Source organism: Sceloporus occidentalis, unplaced genomic scaffold, assembly GCF_023333645.1.
Source record: "Sceloporus occidentalis isolate IW3139 unplaced genomic scaffold, rSceOcc1.0.p SCAF_13, whole genome shotgun sequence".
Taxonomy (NCBI): Eukaryota; Metazoa; Chordata; class Lepidosauria; order Squamata; family Phrynosomatidae; genus Sceloporus; species Sceloporus occidentalis.
Window position 1 is genome coordinate 6,610,329 of NW_028316993.1, and position 14,714 is coordinate 6,625,042.

At 51.6% G+C, this 14,714-nt stretch overlaps 1 protein-coding gene across 1 annotated transcript in view; it reads right to left on the bottom strand.

Annotated features, from left to right (window-relative positions):
• POU2F2 (POU class 2 homeobox 2) overlaps positions 1–14,714 on the bottom strand; it is a 56,524-nt gene that overhangs the window by 32,489 nt on the left and 9,321 nt on the right. The window lies entirely within an intron of this gene.

Consider the following 14,714-nt stretch of genomic DNA (forward strand, 5'->3'; position numbering starts at 1 on the left):
AAGTCAGAGGCAGAGCCTGGAAAGTTAGTTTTTCTAACACAAATTCATTTCTGTCCCTCACAATCATGTTGGGTAAGTGACCTTTTGTGCTGATTGAAACATTCCTGGTTTCGTTTCATCGCTCCTCTTTTGAAAAAGAAAACCTTAGGATTGGGAAGAGAAGGGCACGGAAGGTGAAAAATTCCTGTCACAGCATTTATGAGGATGCCTGGAAAAGCCCAGCAAAGGGACTGAGGAAGACAACACCCATTGCGCCCATTACTTTGTGCTCCCATTGCTCCACCGTACCAGAAGGAGGCAGCTACCTTCCCTCAAACTCCTTGCTTCTAAGCTCTGGTGCTGGGACACCCAAAGCAGCCACCTGCCAAGGCCACAGGGAGAACGGTGGCCACAAGATGCAGAGCAAATGCCACACATAGCAGAGAGCAACACAAAATCTCCAACGCTGCAGTGAGACTTCTTTCTTCCTCAGCTGCCTCCTCTGCTCTTGGTCAGGTCACGATGTGGCATCCATCCGCACAAGACTTCCACCACCTCAGAGTCCGCCCTTGTTTTGAAAGGTGTGGAGTATTGCGGCTCAAAGAGCAATCCGTGTGCTATTGGTGCGCTTACTTGTGGAGTAAGCCCAATTGTGGGGAGGGTTCCCCATAATTTCAGGATGCAGGAAGCACCCCCTCCACTACGAACAAGGGCTCCGAAGAGCGTGAGCATTTATTTCGGTCAGCATTAAAATGGCCACAAAAGGCAGTGCGAACACAGCATGTGTGAATGCGTGAAGGAGGCACAGATCTTTTGTTGTCTGAACAAATGAAGGCAATTGGAAATTTGCTACTGTCTCTTGTCATTAAAGAGCCATCAAACTGGACAGAGGCAAGCATGCGAAAGGTAGAGAAAGAGAGCGAAAGAGAGTCATATACACCTGTGCTTTGTGTAACTGAGAATGTTTGCCAGGTAGTGTACAAAAGTGTGTTTTAATGATATGCATCAGTGAGAGGAAAGGGTGCAAATCCAGTCCCCAAAATAAATAAATTACAAGGCACAAAGTATGTGACCTGAAGAGTGTATTCATGTAAGGCTGGATGAGTGGAGCCAGAAGCAAATGGGCGCACATGATGCTGGATGCAGACAGATGAGCACACAGGTGGGCTGTCATGAAGAAGGAGGAAAGAGGGTGACAGGGCGTCATGTGCCTACATGTGGAAAAGTACACATCAGAACAGATTCACACAACTGTTTTCTATTTCCCTGTGATGTGAGAAGCCAAGCCGAGGAGTCGGCTCTACCACAACGGCAGCGAGTGAAAGTGTGGAATTATTTCAACACACGTTGCAGCTGACTACAGTGAGCCCACGCCTGGAAGAACTGTTTTGTGGACTGGGGAGAGTTCTATTTGGAGACACGCTGGAACAACCACGCCGTGACTTTCCAACCTGTCCAGGCTTAACCACATCAAGCAGGAAATGGTGGCTCTCAGCCCTCCTTCTGTTGCCTTGAGGCCGAGGGTGGTGAGACAGCGGCCAGAGGACGCCAAGGGCTCCCACTGCTGTTGGCGCCTGATGGACAATTCTGCGCTTGAGTGTTTTCATTTTCCTTCCACTCCTGTCCCCAAATTCACTTCTTAGCAAACCTTTACCTCCAGTGTTTTGCAAAGCCTTTTCTCAAAAGCTCCGTCAGCCTCCATCAGCCCAGCGCAAGGCACACGCTACAATCTGGCACCTGAATTTTAGGGTGCCTGGCCCAACACGACCAACTGACCATCACGCTACATCTAATTCTATCACATGAATATGTGGCCAGCACAGATCGGCACTCTGGCACATCAGTAATGTACACCGGATCTTTTTCCTTCCTCAGTCTTGACCTCAGATTCATTCATTAGGATTTATTCCCCAGATCCTGCTTCAGTATTCACAATCCCCCAATACTGACAAGCATCACATTCAACTTGGAAGTGTAGATTGGGCAAGGAACATGCAGGGGGGGGGGAGTAATTGGGGGTTGTAAAGAAATCCCATCCTCTTTGCGGCTTTATCAGAGCCCTGGATGCAAGTACAGGGAGACGCTTAATGTGTGTTAAGGGGTAACTAATCCACGTTAAGGGATCTGGAGCATGCCCCCCATGATAAGGGGAAGCCGAGAAATGAGTGATGTGGGGCGGGTGGGCAGCCAGGGTGTGTGTGTGCGTGTGTATATATTGGGGGGGAAGCTTTCAATGAACAATGGACCTCCTGAAGGAAGTACACAAAAAAGAAAGGGATGGTGAAAGAAAGGGGGCAGGAAGGTGGGGAGGGGGAGAGGGACAGAGGAGTGGGGGGACACTGGAATTTGCAGTGAGATATTATTTTGGAGGGATAAAACTGAAGGAGGGATGATAAATAGGATTAATATGATGGGGCGTGGGGAACCAGCCCCCAAGCCGCAGCATCCTGCTCCCATCCCCCAGCGGCTGTGCTTTGTTGGGGGGGGCAGCATCCGTCAGGCCAAGCGCCTGACAATGAAAATGGTTTCGAGCCACGGCTGCCGATCGATACTGTGCAGGGGGAGAGGGGGCTCCGAGCGATGGCAGCAGGGCCAGGCCTCTCTCTCTCTCTCTCTCACATGCGCCCTCCCCGCCCCCCACCTTTTCCACCCGACCATTTCTCCCTTCTCCTCGCTTCAGACGCATTTCATTTTCTTTCCTATTCCATTCCCTGGTTTCTGCGTTGCAGCAGACTTGGGGGGAGGGAGGCAGGGAGGTTGGGATGGGGGGGCAGGTGACATCCCCACCCTGTCTAGTCTTTCTCTCTCTCTCTGTCACGATTTCGCAGCTCTCAGCACGCCTGGCCAAAGCTATAATAGTAATAATATTTTTTTAAAAAGCAATAACAGCAGCAAAACCTGGGGGAACAGCTGGACTGCTTTCCCCTCTGCCCACCAACCCACCCACCCACCCCCGGCATTAAATTAACACCCGGAGCCGAGGAGCAAGAAAGCACCCAGGCCCCTCTCCCCAGCCCCCAAGAACAGCCAGCCACTGACCGGCAACCCCTCCAACAAAACAGCAATACAGATGGAGGAAGGGCCCCCCTCCCACGGCCACTGAGCTGAAAGTCCCAATCCCTCCCTTTCCCTCCCCAGGGTAGACCCACAAGTGCACAGGGCTGGACAGCCCCACACCAGCCCTGCTGGCTCCTCTGGAGTGAGGAATAGTCTTCAGCGCCATGCCAAAACCAAGAACAAGGACTAGCCCACGGGAAGAGAAAGGGAGAGAGACCCCTTGGCCAAGGAGTGAGGGTCTGGGTCTGGTCCTGGGAGACTGCATGGCCTTGGGGCAAGGGTCAAGCTCAAGGACAGGAAGGCAATAGGGCCAGCCTCTGCAGCTGAAGGAGAGGCTGACCATCCCTCTCCAGTCCCTCCTTTGCTGAGTGTCAGGCTGCTATTAAATGGCAGCAAAGAGCTGGTTGCTTAATTTCTAATGGCCCCTTCCTTCCAGAGGGCCATAAAGGCGAATCTTCCTCCTCCAGAAGCACCCGCTAGGCATCTCTGCAACTACACTCCAGGTTTCCTCTGGGGGAACAGCAGCCCCCTGGCTTGGGGGAAAGCCCAGGCCCAGGCCAGTCTGCTAGCCCCTTTCTCTCAGCCCCTTCTGCCCCCAGAACTTCTCCCCACTTTGCTTTCCTTGGGACCCTCCATGTCTGCCAACTCTTGCCCTCCTCCCTCTGCTTCAGCAAGACCTGCTCCTCTTTCTTGCCCCTTGTTCATCACAAACACAAACACCCCTCTCCAAATTCCAGCCATGCCCCACTGTTCCCATCCTCCTTAGCCCAGCTTCCATTGAAATCTTCCCCCTCAGCAAATATGGCCCGGCCTGCCACCTCTTCCTCTGCCTTGCCTTGTTGGCTCATCTTTGTCCTCACAACACCCCTGCAGGGCAGGTTAGGCCCAGAGCCCAGGGCTTGTCCAAGGCCAATCCAGTCCTTTTTGTGGGGCCAAGGCCAGTTCACCACCTCTGCACCCAGTACAGTCCCCAGGGCAGTGTGCCACAGCCATGCTGCTATTTGTGACAGTGTTCAGTCTTGCCCTGCTTTCAGCCACCCACCCCATGCAAACACACACACACACCTAGCTTGACACCTCTCTCCCAGAGAGCTTTGCCATCAAAATGGCCGTGCTGGATGGGCAGAGGCAGCCTCCTCCCTCTTGAGGGCTTGGGTCCTAACCCCTCACCTGCCATGGCGGTCACCCTGCCTGCGCCTCTCTTTCTCTCTGTGAAATGGAACAGCCTACCTCTCAGGACTGTTGTGGAGGAAGCAAAGCATGCACCTCTATGTGTATGTGTGTGGCAAACGTCATCCAGATTTGCACGTGTGAGTAGTTTTAATTTGTACTAACTGCTTTTAAACTGTCCTGTTGCAAGTGTTAAATGGATTAATGCCCTTCAAGCCTCTAAATTATTTTTATGGCTTTAAGTTGTTCTCAACTGTTCACATTGATTTTACTGTATGCCAGGCCATAGGCGGGATATAAATATCTTCATCATCGTTGTCGTCAGATTGACAATACACCTGAATGAGTCACCAGAGATAAGATCACAGGAGCCCAATTGCAAAAGGTGACAGTATGCTCCAAAGAAGCCACAAGTTTCAACAGTTCCTGGGTTTGTGGATAGAGTCCGGATCATTCATGGTCCAAAACACCAGGAGAAGGGAGACTGTGAAACCAAGACAATATACCTATGTAAATACTTCCAACTGGCCTTTAGCAGCAGATCTTGGGGCACAGCACTGTCAATGAAACTCCTCTAATACAGTCCTACCATCCACTACCTTGCAGCTCAAATGGCCATAATGCCATGCCCAATTTCCTTTTGCCTTCTATACTGCACCTCACTTCCTCAGGCGGAGGGTCGCTGGGGTAAAATACAGCCGGAAACGGAGAGAGGGGGGCCTTGGGTCATCCTCTTTGAGGGCAGGGAGTCCTTGCATCTGCTACTCTCCTACTGGGGTTCTCAGCCCCCCTCAACTTGGTCTCCCCTCCACAAAGTGGGAAACCCACAGGGTCCCCTTGAGGACACTGATATGGGGCCACAACCCATAGGAAAGGGGACTTTGTCATTGAAACAAAGGGGAGCTCTATGGTGTCCGGCTCTTAAGTTTTATACTTTATTTCAACTGGATTCACTGGGGGGGAGGGGGGCATAGCCCCAGTTGCCCAGTTTCTCTGTCTGCCATGATAGTACCTTTGATGGCACCTGAAATCTGCCACCTGAGGCAGATGCTGATGAACCCTAACTCTACAGCTCACTCCCGCACATTCGTCCCCCCAACACACCTACCAAAATCCATCTCTGTGTCATTTTGTATGAGGGCTCAGATTGGGAGAATGGGTGAGTCTGAGGGCACAACCTCACCCTCACGGTCGGTCCATCTGTCCATCCGTCCACCTGTGCCTGCTTTTGCCCTGAGATCCTGCCAAAGCCTTTGCTCACCTCAACTGTGTACACCTACGGCCAGGAGCCTCTGTGCAAAGCCAGAAGGACCCAACATGGAATGGCCAAGGCAGTGGCCCTCCCGAGCTTCTGCTGACTGGGCCTCCTGATCCCCACACACTCACACACCCAAACACATACACACATACAATTTGCCCGATTGCCAGACCTGTCCGTCAGGCCCGCGTCGGCTGTTAGGAGCCATGCTGCGAGGTGGGGACGCTGCGCCCTCAGGGGGTCGGGAGTAGGGTCGGGGGGGTCATGGCCAAGCCCCCTCCTCTAACAAAGCGGGTAGCCCTATCTCCCCCCTCTCCCAACCTGCCAGAGCAGGGAGACTCCAAATGCCTCTCTGCAAAGGAAGACATTGTGCCTCAGCTCTAACCACTAGGATGTCAACCTCTCAGCACGCTGCCTAGAGCACAGAAACCACAAACATTCAGGTACCCCAAGTCTGGAGAGCTGAAGCTATAGGGACAAAAGACCTCCCCGCCTCTGGCTAAAGGAGGAGACCTTCCGTGCCCCGCTCACGCCAAGGCTGCCATCTTTCTTTTTCCCCACCAGCCTTTGCGCTCCTGCCTCAAACAACACAGATGGAGGACCAGGGAGCCAGCTTTGCCTCCCTCAACGGGCTGCACCAAAAAGAAAGGATTGGGGCTGGGGAGACTGACAGACACTAGGGGGGTGCAAAAAGGGGGCTAGAGGGGGTGCATGGTTCACACATACACACACTGCAACAACAGCAGAGAGAGACAGGACCATTGGAGACTCTGTCCCACTCTTGCCTCCACGCTGGGGAAAGAAAGGTCTACCTGTTCACCCTCTCTGCGGGCCTGCTAGGAGTGGCCATTTCCTCTGGCCAAGGCCTGTGCAGCCACAGGCCGGCCTCCCCCAAACTGCCCCCTGCCCTCCCCTGGAGATGTCCAAGCTGCCCAGCAGCACAGCTGCAGACTGGCAAGGCAAGGGAGGGAGGGAGGGAGGGAGGGAAGGGGCAGTGGGGTGGATGGGGCCCACTCCCACCCACCTCCAGCCCCAACTTCCCTCCTCTGGCCAGCTTTCTTCCTGAGGCTCTCCGGGAACTGGCACCCCCATCACTATGGCAGGCGGGCGGCCAAGCTTCGTCCTTGCAGAGCGGGCTCTGAGCTGCCAGTAATTAAAACCCTGTTAAAGTTCATTAAGCAGCTCCACTTCCGACCTCATTAAATGATGATGAGGGGAGAGCGAGAGCGAGGGAGAGCGCATATAACGTAATCACTCACTAAAACTCAGCCCGGTCCTTCCCTGCTCTGTGCCATTTCTTTTCTTCTTGTCTCTTTCTACCCTTTTTCCTTCTTTCTTCCACTCTCCCCCTCCATCACTCCTCTCCTATATGCAAGAGCTATGGGGACCCGCATGGCCTAACCTCGTTGTGTAAGGGAAATGGGATTAAGTGAGGCGCTGCACCACCTTCACACCGGAATCCAGGATCATCTTGAATAACACACTGTCGTCTAGAAGCGGCCCCGACAGAAGTCAGGGTCCACTTTGTTTTGACCAAACCTCGAAAGCTGAGCAAAGAGAATGGGGACCAAGACAATCAATACCAAGAGCACCAGACAGACAGACAGACAGACAGACAGACAGACAGACAGACATTTCCATTTGAGTTCTTAAAGATGATGGATGCTAACTGTGAATTTGGGAATGAGGGTTTTGTTCATGCTACTATTAAACAAAGGAATCAAAGCCCTTTGTGGATTTAGAGCAAACCCTCCCATGATTTACTCAGGGATCCCAGTTTCCAATCCACCTTCTCCTTAGGAGACAAGGGGGACCTTTCTCAACATCCTACAAAATGCCCCTTCCACTCCCAACATGCCAGCCTGAAAGGTTCCCAAATCCAACTATCTAATAATGGGACTTTGGACAAAGCTTGAGGGAAATTCCATTTTTGGATTGCATAGCCTTTCTGGAGCTCTGGGCCAAGTACAGATGCTGAGGTTCTGAGCTAGGAGGAAACTGAGTGGTGACCCGGAAGCTTAAACTGACCCTTGACGCTTCCCATCCAGCCCCTGCTGACATCAAAAGAGCTTAACTCAAAATCTGACCCTTAATTTTGTATTGAAATATTAGCTGCTCAGTAGGTTTTTAGGCACAAATGCCTTCTGTTTAAAAAACAAAAGCAAAACTAGTGGCCTGGGCATACCTGGTAAGCATTGGCACCTGCAAGAAGTTCACTGATGACCTCAGTGCCCCTTCCTCCATCTGCCACCCTTGTTGGCATCCTGCCCCTTCCTTTAAAAGGAGTGGGATGTGGTGATAAGACTACAACAACAACTCACTACAACAACAACTGAGCTGAGGCCAGCCACTGGTTCATGGTCACCCCACATGGTCCACACACTGAGCAGGAGCTTCACCAGAGCTCAGAAAAGGTGGGGCTTGGGCTACAACCCCCATGTGCTTGCTTTTATGTCTATGCGCGCGTGCGCGCACACACACACACACACACACACACATCCTTAGCCAGCTTCACATTCTGGTCCTCAGGTCCAGAAACAGTAAGTTATACATACAACCCTGCATTGGACTGAAACATCAGGCACACAGACTTGGCTGTGGGTGAAATGAAATCAGCAGGACTTAAAAGTTAAAAGAATCCAGAACAGAGGTGTTCTTTTATTTGACGCCACGAAAATGTCCAGGCCCTGCATCCAGTTCTGCGCTTCCACCTCTTCTTGCCATATACGCTCCCTCCTTCCCCTTTCCCCCTTCTCACTGGGACAATCCTGCCCCACACATCCTTAAGCAAGCAAACAGATGGACCACATTCGCATTTCTAGTTCCGGGGGGGGGGGGGGGGTAAGACCCTCTTAATCTTAGAGATTCAGCCACAGACTTTTAACAGACCAGCCATAGCACCAAGAATTGTGGAAACAAGAGTGGGAAGAGAGCCCAAAGTTCATCTAATCTAATCCCTTTCTGCCAGGGCAGGAACTTTCCAGCCTTTAGCATCGGGAGAGCTCCTGCCTATGTTTTCAGTGTTTTCTCCATAAGATTGTCTCTAAAAGCCCTGTTCTGGCTATCCCCAACCTCAGACATGAAGCAGCAGGCAGCTTTTGGAATGAGTTACTTTTTTGGACTGCAACTCCCAGAATCCCCAGCTAGCATGGTCAATGGGGATAGGACCTTCACCACAGTGACTTCTTCACTATACAATGCCCTCCTCAGAAATATCCATCGAGATAGGAATTAGAAAAAGGCTTTTTTGCCCAGAGTTTTGATAAATGATGTTTTCCCTCTGGTGACAAATTGTTCGTTTTAGTTGTGCTTTTATGGGATTTCACAGTAGACTGGCTTGATTTTGGTAAACTGCCTCAAGGGTCTAGTAATGATGGAAAGGCTCAGGATACAAATGTTTTAATTGAATAACTAAACAACAAAACAAACCTTGTTTATTTTGCCCCAATGGCTGAGATGCGTGTGTGTGTGTGATAATTCCAGGAATTCCCCAGCCAACATGAATACACTGGCAATGCTAACTGGGGGGGATTCTGTGAGCCGGTATCCTTTAGAAAAGTAACTTATGCTTTAGTATACTGATCTTAATAAATAAATGACAGGTTTGGAGGTGCGATGCAAAATGAGTGCAGACGGAGGCCATTTCCGTGGGCAAAGTACCTCCAAAAGGCTGTGTGTGTCCTGTAAACCACACGCCCCCCCCCCCCTTGGATGTTTTGGTGGGACCCAGACCCCATCCAGAACCTCACCACCTCAAAACTCTTGCTCCAGTCATAGAAAACATGGCTATTCAATATTCCTGAAGGTCTACGCAAGCAGCCATTTTGCAGGAAACAACAATGCCCACCCCGCTCCAAAAACCAGTCTTGGAAATGGACTCCCAGTCAATTCCTTGGTTCACTTCTGCATACTTGTATGAATAATACAATCATTCACCATCTCAGGTGATTCCAGGAGGGGCAGTTCCAATTTGGCTGAGTAGCCCATAGCCACCTTCATTGTCTCTTAATGGCGATGTGCAAATTCTGCCGGATGAATGCTAGCCAGCTCCTCCTTCCTCTGGGCCCAGTCAATGGATCGCCCAGAAGGAAGACTCCCCTGCCTCTTCCCCTTTGGGAAGCTCCCAATTTGGACCACCTTTCCTTCCATTGCCCATGTCAGTTAAAGCCGCTGTTTCTTTATATGTTGGCACACATATTTTGAGCCTGCCCAGAATCTGATGTCTCCTGTTGCATTTCCCAACACTTTGTGAGGTCAGGTTGGTAAATATAGGCAACAGGGCTTTCTCCATAACACCAGGCTGACTGTGGAACTCCCTGCCAAATGAGGTTTGCCCGGCTCCATCCCTTTGGCCTTCCAACCAGCAGCCAAAACAGCCCATGGCCTTTGATGCTCCAAACTGCTCGGGTTTAATCCTTTGTCCTTCAAGTCATATTTAAGGATTGGTTTTGAACTGTTTTTGAAGGTTTTAAAAGAATGTTTTAATGTATTTTTAAAGGTTTGTTTAATAATCTCTGTAGGGTTTTATATGCATTTATTTCTTGCGCATGACTTCAGGGGTCCTTGTGGGCTGGGAGGGGATAGAAAAAATACTTTAAATGAATAAATGTGAGCTCCCCCACATGAAGCCTGCTCCAATGTTTTGCTGTACATTTGAACACTCTTTTGCTGGGATACATATAGAACAGGATTGGTTATGAATGCAAATCAGAAGAGCAACAAGATGTTCGATGGCGACAATGAAAAATTAAAAGATGGGCTGGTGCCAGATTCGCAAAGACCACACACACACACACACACACACACACACAGACACACACACACAGGCCGAGTCCCTACACCACAATTCAAATACAACTCTCCCAGAAAAACCTGTCCATATCTAACCCCACAGCAATCCAACAGCTGCCCTGCAATGTCAGGAGGCGCAGACTGCTTCCCCACAGCCCCTCAGGTGCTCAAGACGGCTTCCCAGCAGCAACGGACGCACCTGGAAAGGGCGCTCCAATCCCCATGTCAGCACAGGTTGGACAAGGAGACCCAGCCCATGGTCCCTCTGCCACAGGGCTCACATTTGGGCTGCCAGAGTTTGTACACAAGGGCAGTAATACAGTGGTCCAAGCTAACTCACCACAATCTGTGCTGACGAGGGACTGCCAGGTAGTCCAAAGTGAGGCACTGGCTTCCATTTTCTGCAGAGCACAGCCTCGAGCAGCATTCATTCATGCAATCTCTTCTTCCACTGGTGCCAACTTCTGCCGTGGACCATAGGCACCAGTTGCAAAAGGCCCTGTGTGTACCAAAAACCCTGCAGTGAAGCAGCTGCATAAATTGTTCACCGGCGGCACAACCCACTACCACAGCTTGCAGGGGTTCATGAAAATCCACACACTTCATCATGCAATGTGTGCTTCCAACATGTGCCCATGACGGCTGACTCAAACACAATTCATATGAATCACACACACAAGACACAATTGCCAGTACTGAGGAGCTTGTCCTCTCCTTGCCTATGCTGATCCACAAGTATCTCTCCATTTAATAGAAACACTGTTTTCCACAGTTCTGTCAGGCTCCCATGCAGCCAAGAAACTCAGGATGGGGCCATGTTGGATTTGACTCATATTTCAGTGGCTTCTTCAAACAGAGATTCAGTGGGACAGAAGAAGGACAAGATGTCACCTTCTCAGCCTCTGCTTCCTCTTTGGGGCTGAATGGGACAGCAGCTGCCAAACCATACCTACAGACTGCCACGTGGACAGGGTCCTTGGCCAGACCCAGGCAATGCCATCTGTGGTGGGTAGTGGCATCCGGGAATGAGGGATGGCAAATGAACCCCAGGATTTACTCCAAACTTTAAAGGCACTGACCTACTGGAGGGGGAATAGCATTCAGAACTTTAGAGCACTCCTTTCAAATCCAAACTAAAGCCCAGATCAGACCCACTGTCCCCTCCAACACAGACGCTGCCTTCCACCATCACCTTTGTCCTCCATCTTCTGCCACCTGAGGGTCCATGTTCCTCATTAACAGGCCCTGCCCTGGAGATTGGGGGGGGGGGGGAATTGTGCAACATTTTCTTCAAATGCCCTTGGAAGACTGACCAACAGATTGGGAAGTTTCATTCTGTCACCCCTATTACTCTCGTTGCCAAGGGCTGCGTGAAGCTGAGAGTCAGGGGCTCAGCTAAAGCTGCCCAGTGGGTTTGGGGCCATTGACTACAGGGCTGCGGCCACAGCTGACCCAATGGCTGATCAACGGCACCTTCCTCCACACGCTGTCCTCCGGGCCACTCTCTCTCCCATTAATACACAGGCTAGCCTCCTGACAGCTCTCATGGCCACCGTTCACATTAGTGCAGCAGCCATTTTATTACCTTCGCTACCAGACTTCAACAACCCTGAGTCCAGCCTGCGACAGAACAGAAAAAGAGGGAAAGGAGGACCAGTTGGGAATTTGAAAACAACCCCAGTCTGGTGAAGGAGGAGAGGGTCCACAGTGCAGAACAGGAGGGCAGAGAGGGCTGGAGACCAGAGGGAGGCATGGCCGGGGGGCACGCAGGTGCATGGGGAGATTGGATGGTGCTCTCACCCTGGGAAAGAGGGGTGAGCAGCAAAGCGTGCAAGGCAGAGGAGAAGATTCAAAGTGGGGAACGACAGGGTATGCAGGTGGGTGAGAAAGAAATATTATCATTGGTCTGAGTCTTGTTGGGGGGTGGGCTGAAAAAGGAAAAAAGAAGGAAGGGGGCTCAGGAAGTGCTCCTTCTAGCAGGTGCAGAAGGAGAAGAGCAATAAAGAGGAATAAAAGAAGCTGGGGGGGGGGGCAGGAAAGGAAAAAGATGGTCCATGGGGGACAGAACTCAAGAGAAGGGAAATGTTCTCGGGAGCTGAAAGTCTAGGAGTTGCCAGAGGTTTAGAAGCAATGGGTGAAGAGGAAAGAGGACGAGAAGGAGATGGAAAAGGGACCAAGACAGACCAGGGAACTCCAGTTGGAAAAGGGCCACGGGAAGAAGTGACCCTGAGGCCAGGAGGGCTGGAGGCAGAAACAGGTTGTGGGGCGTGTGTCTTTAGGGGGGAGAAGTGCAGCCTGGTGGCAGTGGCCTAGACCTTGGGTGCCCAGGGCATGTGTGGCTGCTTCAAGGTGGTCAGGGAGGGGGCTGGAGTAAGGGGGTGGCAGGGCTGAGGGTCGGGAGGAGGGGGGAAGGCAAGGCTTAGCTCCCTGCCCTGATCTCTCCCTACACACAGGAGGCAGGAGCTTCAGCACTGAGACCCCCCGCCCCCATTGCATGGCCAATGGCCAGTCCCTTGGGAAGCCAGGCTGCCCCCTTCTTCTTCTGCTGCTGCTGCTGCCCCCTCCCCAATCCCGCTGACCCCGGCGCGTGGCTGGGCCCGGAGGCTGGCTGGAACAAAGGGCCCAGAGCTGGGCCAATCAGGCTGTGCGCTCTCCTGCCGCTGACCTTTTTATGATTATTATTTAAGGGGAAAAGCAGAGGCAGCAGGAGGAGGGAGGGAGGGAAGGCGCTTGGCCAAGGAGAGAGGCGGCCTTCCTTCCCACAGCCCCCCATGGCAATGCCCCCACATCCTCTCCCACAGCCACCCCCAGGCCAGGCTCCCTAGGAGACCCCTCTCTGACCCGGGGTCCCAGGGCACCTCAGGGAGGGAGGGTGCTTCCACCTCAAGGAGCCAAAGACATACATCTCCACACTCAGGGAAGTGTGGAAACAACATGCCCCCATCACCCCAGCCTCACCAACAGCCCCCAGGCCCTACCAGAGGGAGCGGACTCTCAAGTGCCCACCCCAGGGGTAAACTCCATCTAAAGGGACCTCTCCTCTCCTGCAGGGAACCATTTGACAGGCTTCTGGGTCAGGGATTTAGGAGCGGAGAGCCATTCCTCCCTATTTCTCCATATCTGTTCTGGTCAGTTTTGAGTTCAGTTGAAGCTCATGGGCCTGTTTAGACAGACTAGCCGGTGGATGTGCCTTTTAAGCAGACATCATCCATGCACACATTCTCACCCACAAAGACATGCACGCACGCACCATAAAGTCATGTCCTGTTACACATACATAAAAAGAAAGTGTGTGGATGTACACACAGAGAAGGGAATGTACCCAAGACCAAGGAGAGGACCCACCTGACGCCAACCTGACTTGGCCAAGCTAAACATAAAAGCTGTCACCAGGAAAACACCATGAAACCCCAGCATAGCAAACGTCCTGCCATATTGGTTTGAGCTGATTCTGGTTGGGCTCTGCCCATGTCGAAGGTGTATCCAAGCGCACAGACACAAGGCCTATCACAGTGGCTTCCTCATGCGCTCACCTCATGGAAATGGATGCATGAGTCAACCACTGCTAGCATGTCCTTGCATCAGCCTTTGTCCAGCTGTTTTCTGGCGGAGAATTTATATATGAAACAGAAATAAAAGGAAGGCATCCAGCCAGACTTTAGGTAGAGCAAAGCTCTGTGCAGAGTGCTGTGTTATAAAATAATGGGTTTTATTCCAAAATCAGCCCAATTCATTCCCTCCTCCTCCTCCTCCTCCTCCTCCTCCTCCTCCTCCTCCTGGGAAACGTTGTCCTTCAAATCCACAAAGGTTTCATACTCATGGAGTAGGGCTTAGTTTGCTATTAGCAGACGCATTGCTTGCCACTGTCAAGAGGGGACTGGGGAATTCAAGACATAACTTGTGCTCAGATTTTTTGACAGGTGCCTGCTTTGATTTTAATCAGCCCTCAAAGCAGAGGAAAGGAGCTCCCAGCTACCAAAGCCATGTCGCCCAAATCAACATTTAGTCAAATGAAAGACGGAGAGCCAAGGTTCTCCATGGGTTTGAATCCCCACAGCCCTCGGTGGAAATGCATGCCAAGGAACAACGGATGTGTGAGAGTCACACTGAAGACCCAGACCTGCTCCAGGTGGACTTGCAGGCAGGGAGGCCTTCACGGTTTGCCTCAGCCTGAAGGACAGCCGCGCGGCGGAGGGGGGTCTTTCAAGCAGAGCCCCTCCATCCGTCCTCTATTCCGCCGAGTCATACAAAGACTGGACAAGTCTTCCGTCTAATCCAAAAGCTTGCTCTCTTCCCTCGTCACGAGAACTACTCCAATAACGGCATCACTTGCATATGTTCAGCTCTCTTTAAGTTTCAAATCACATCATTTCAAAAGCATCCTTGCAAAGTGGCCTGCCTGACTCAAAGTTGTCATCTCTGATGTTTTAATGGAAGACAGAGATTCCATGTTTTTATG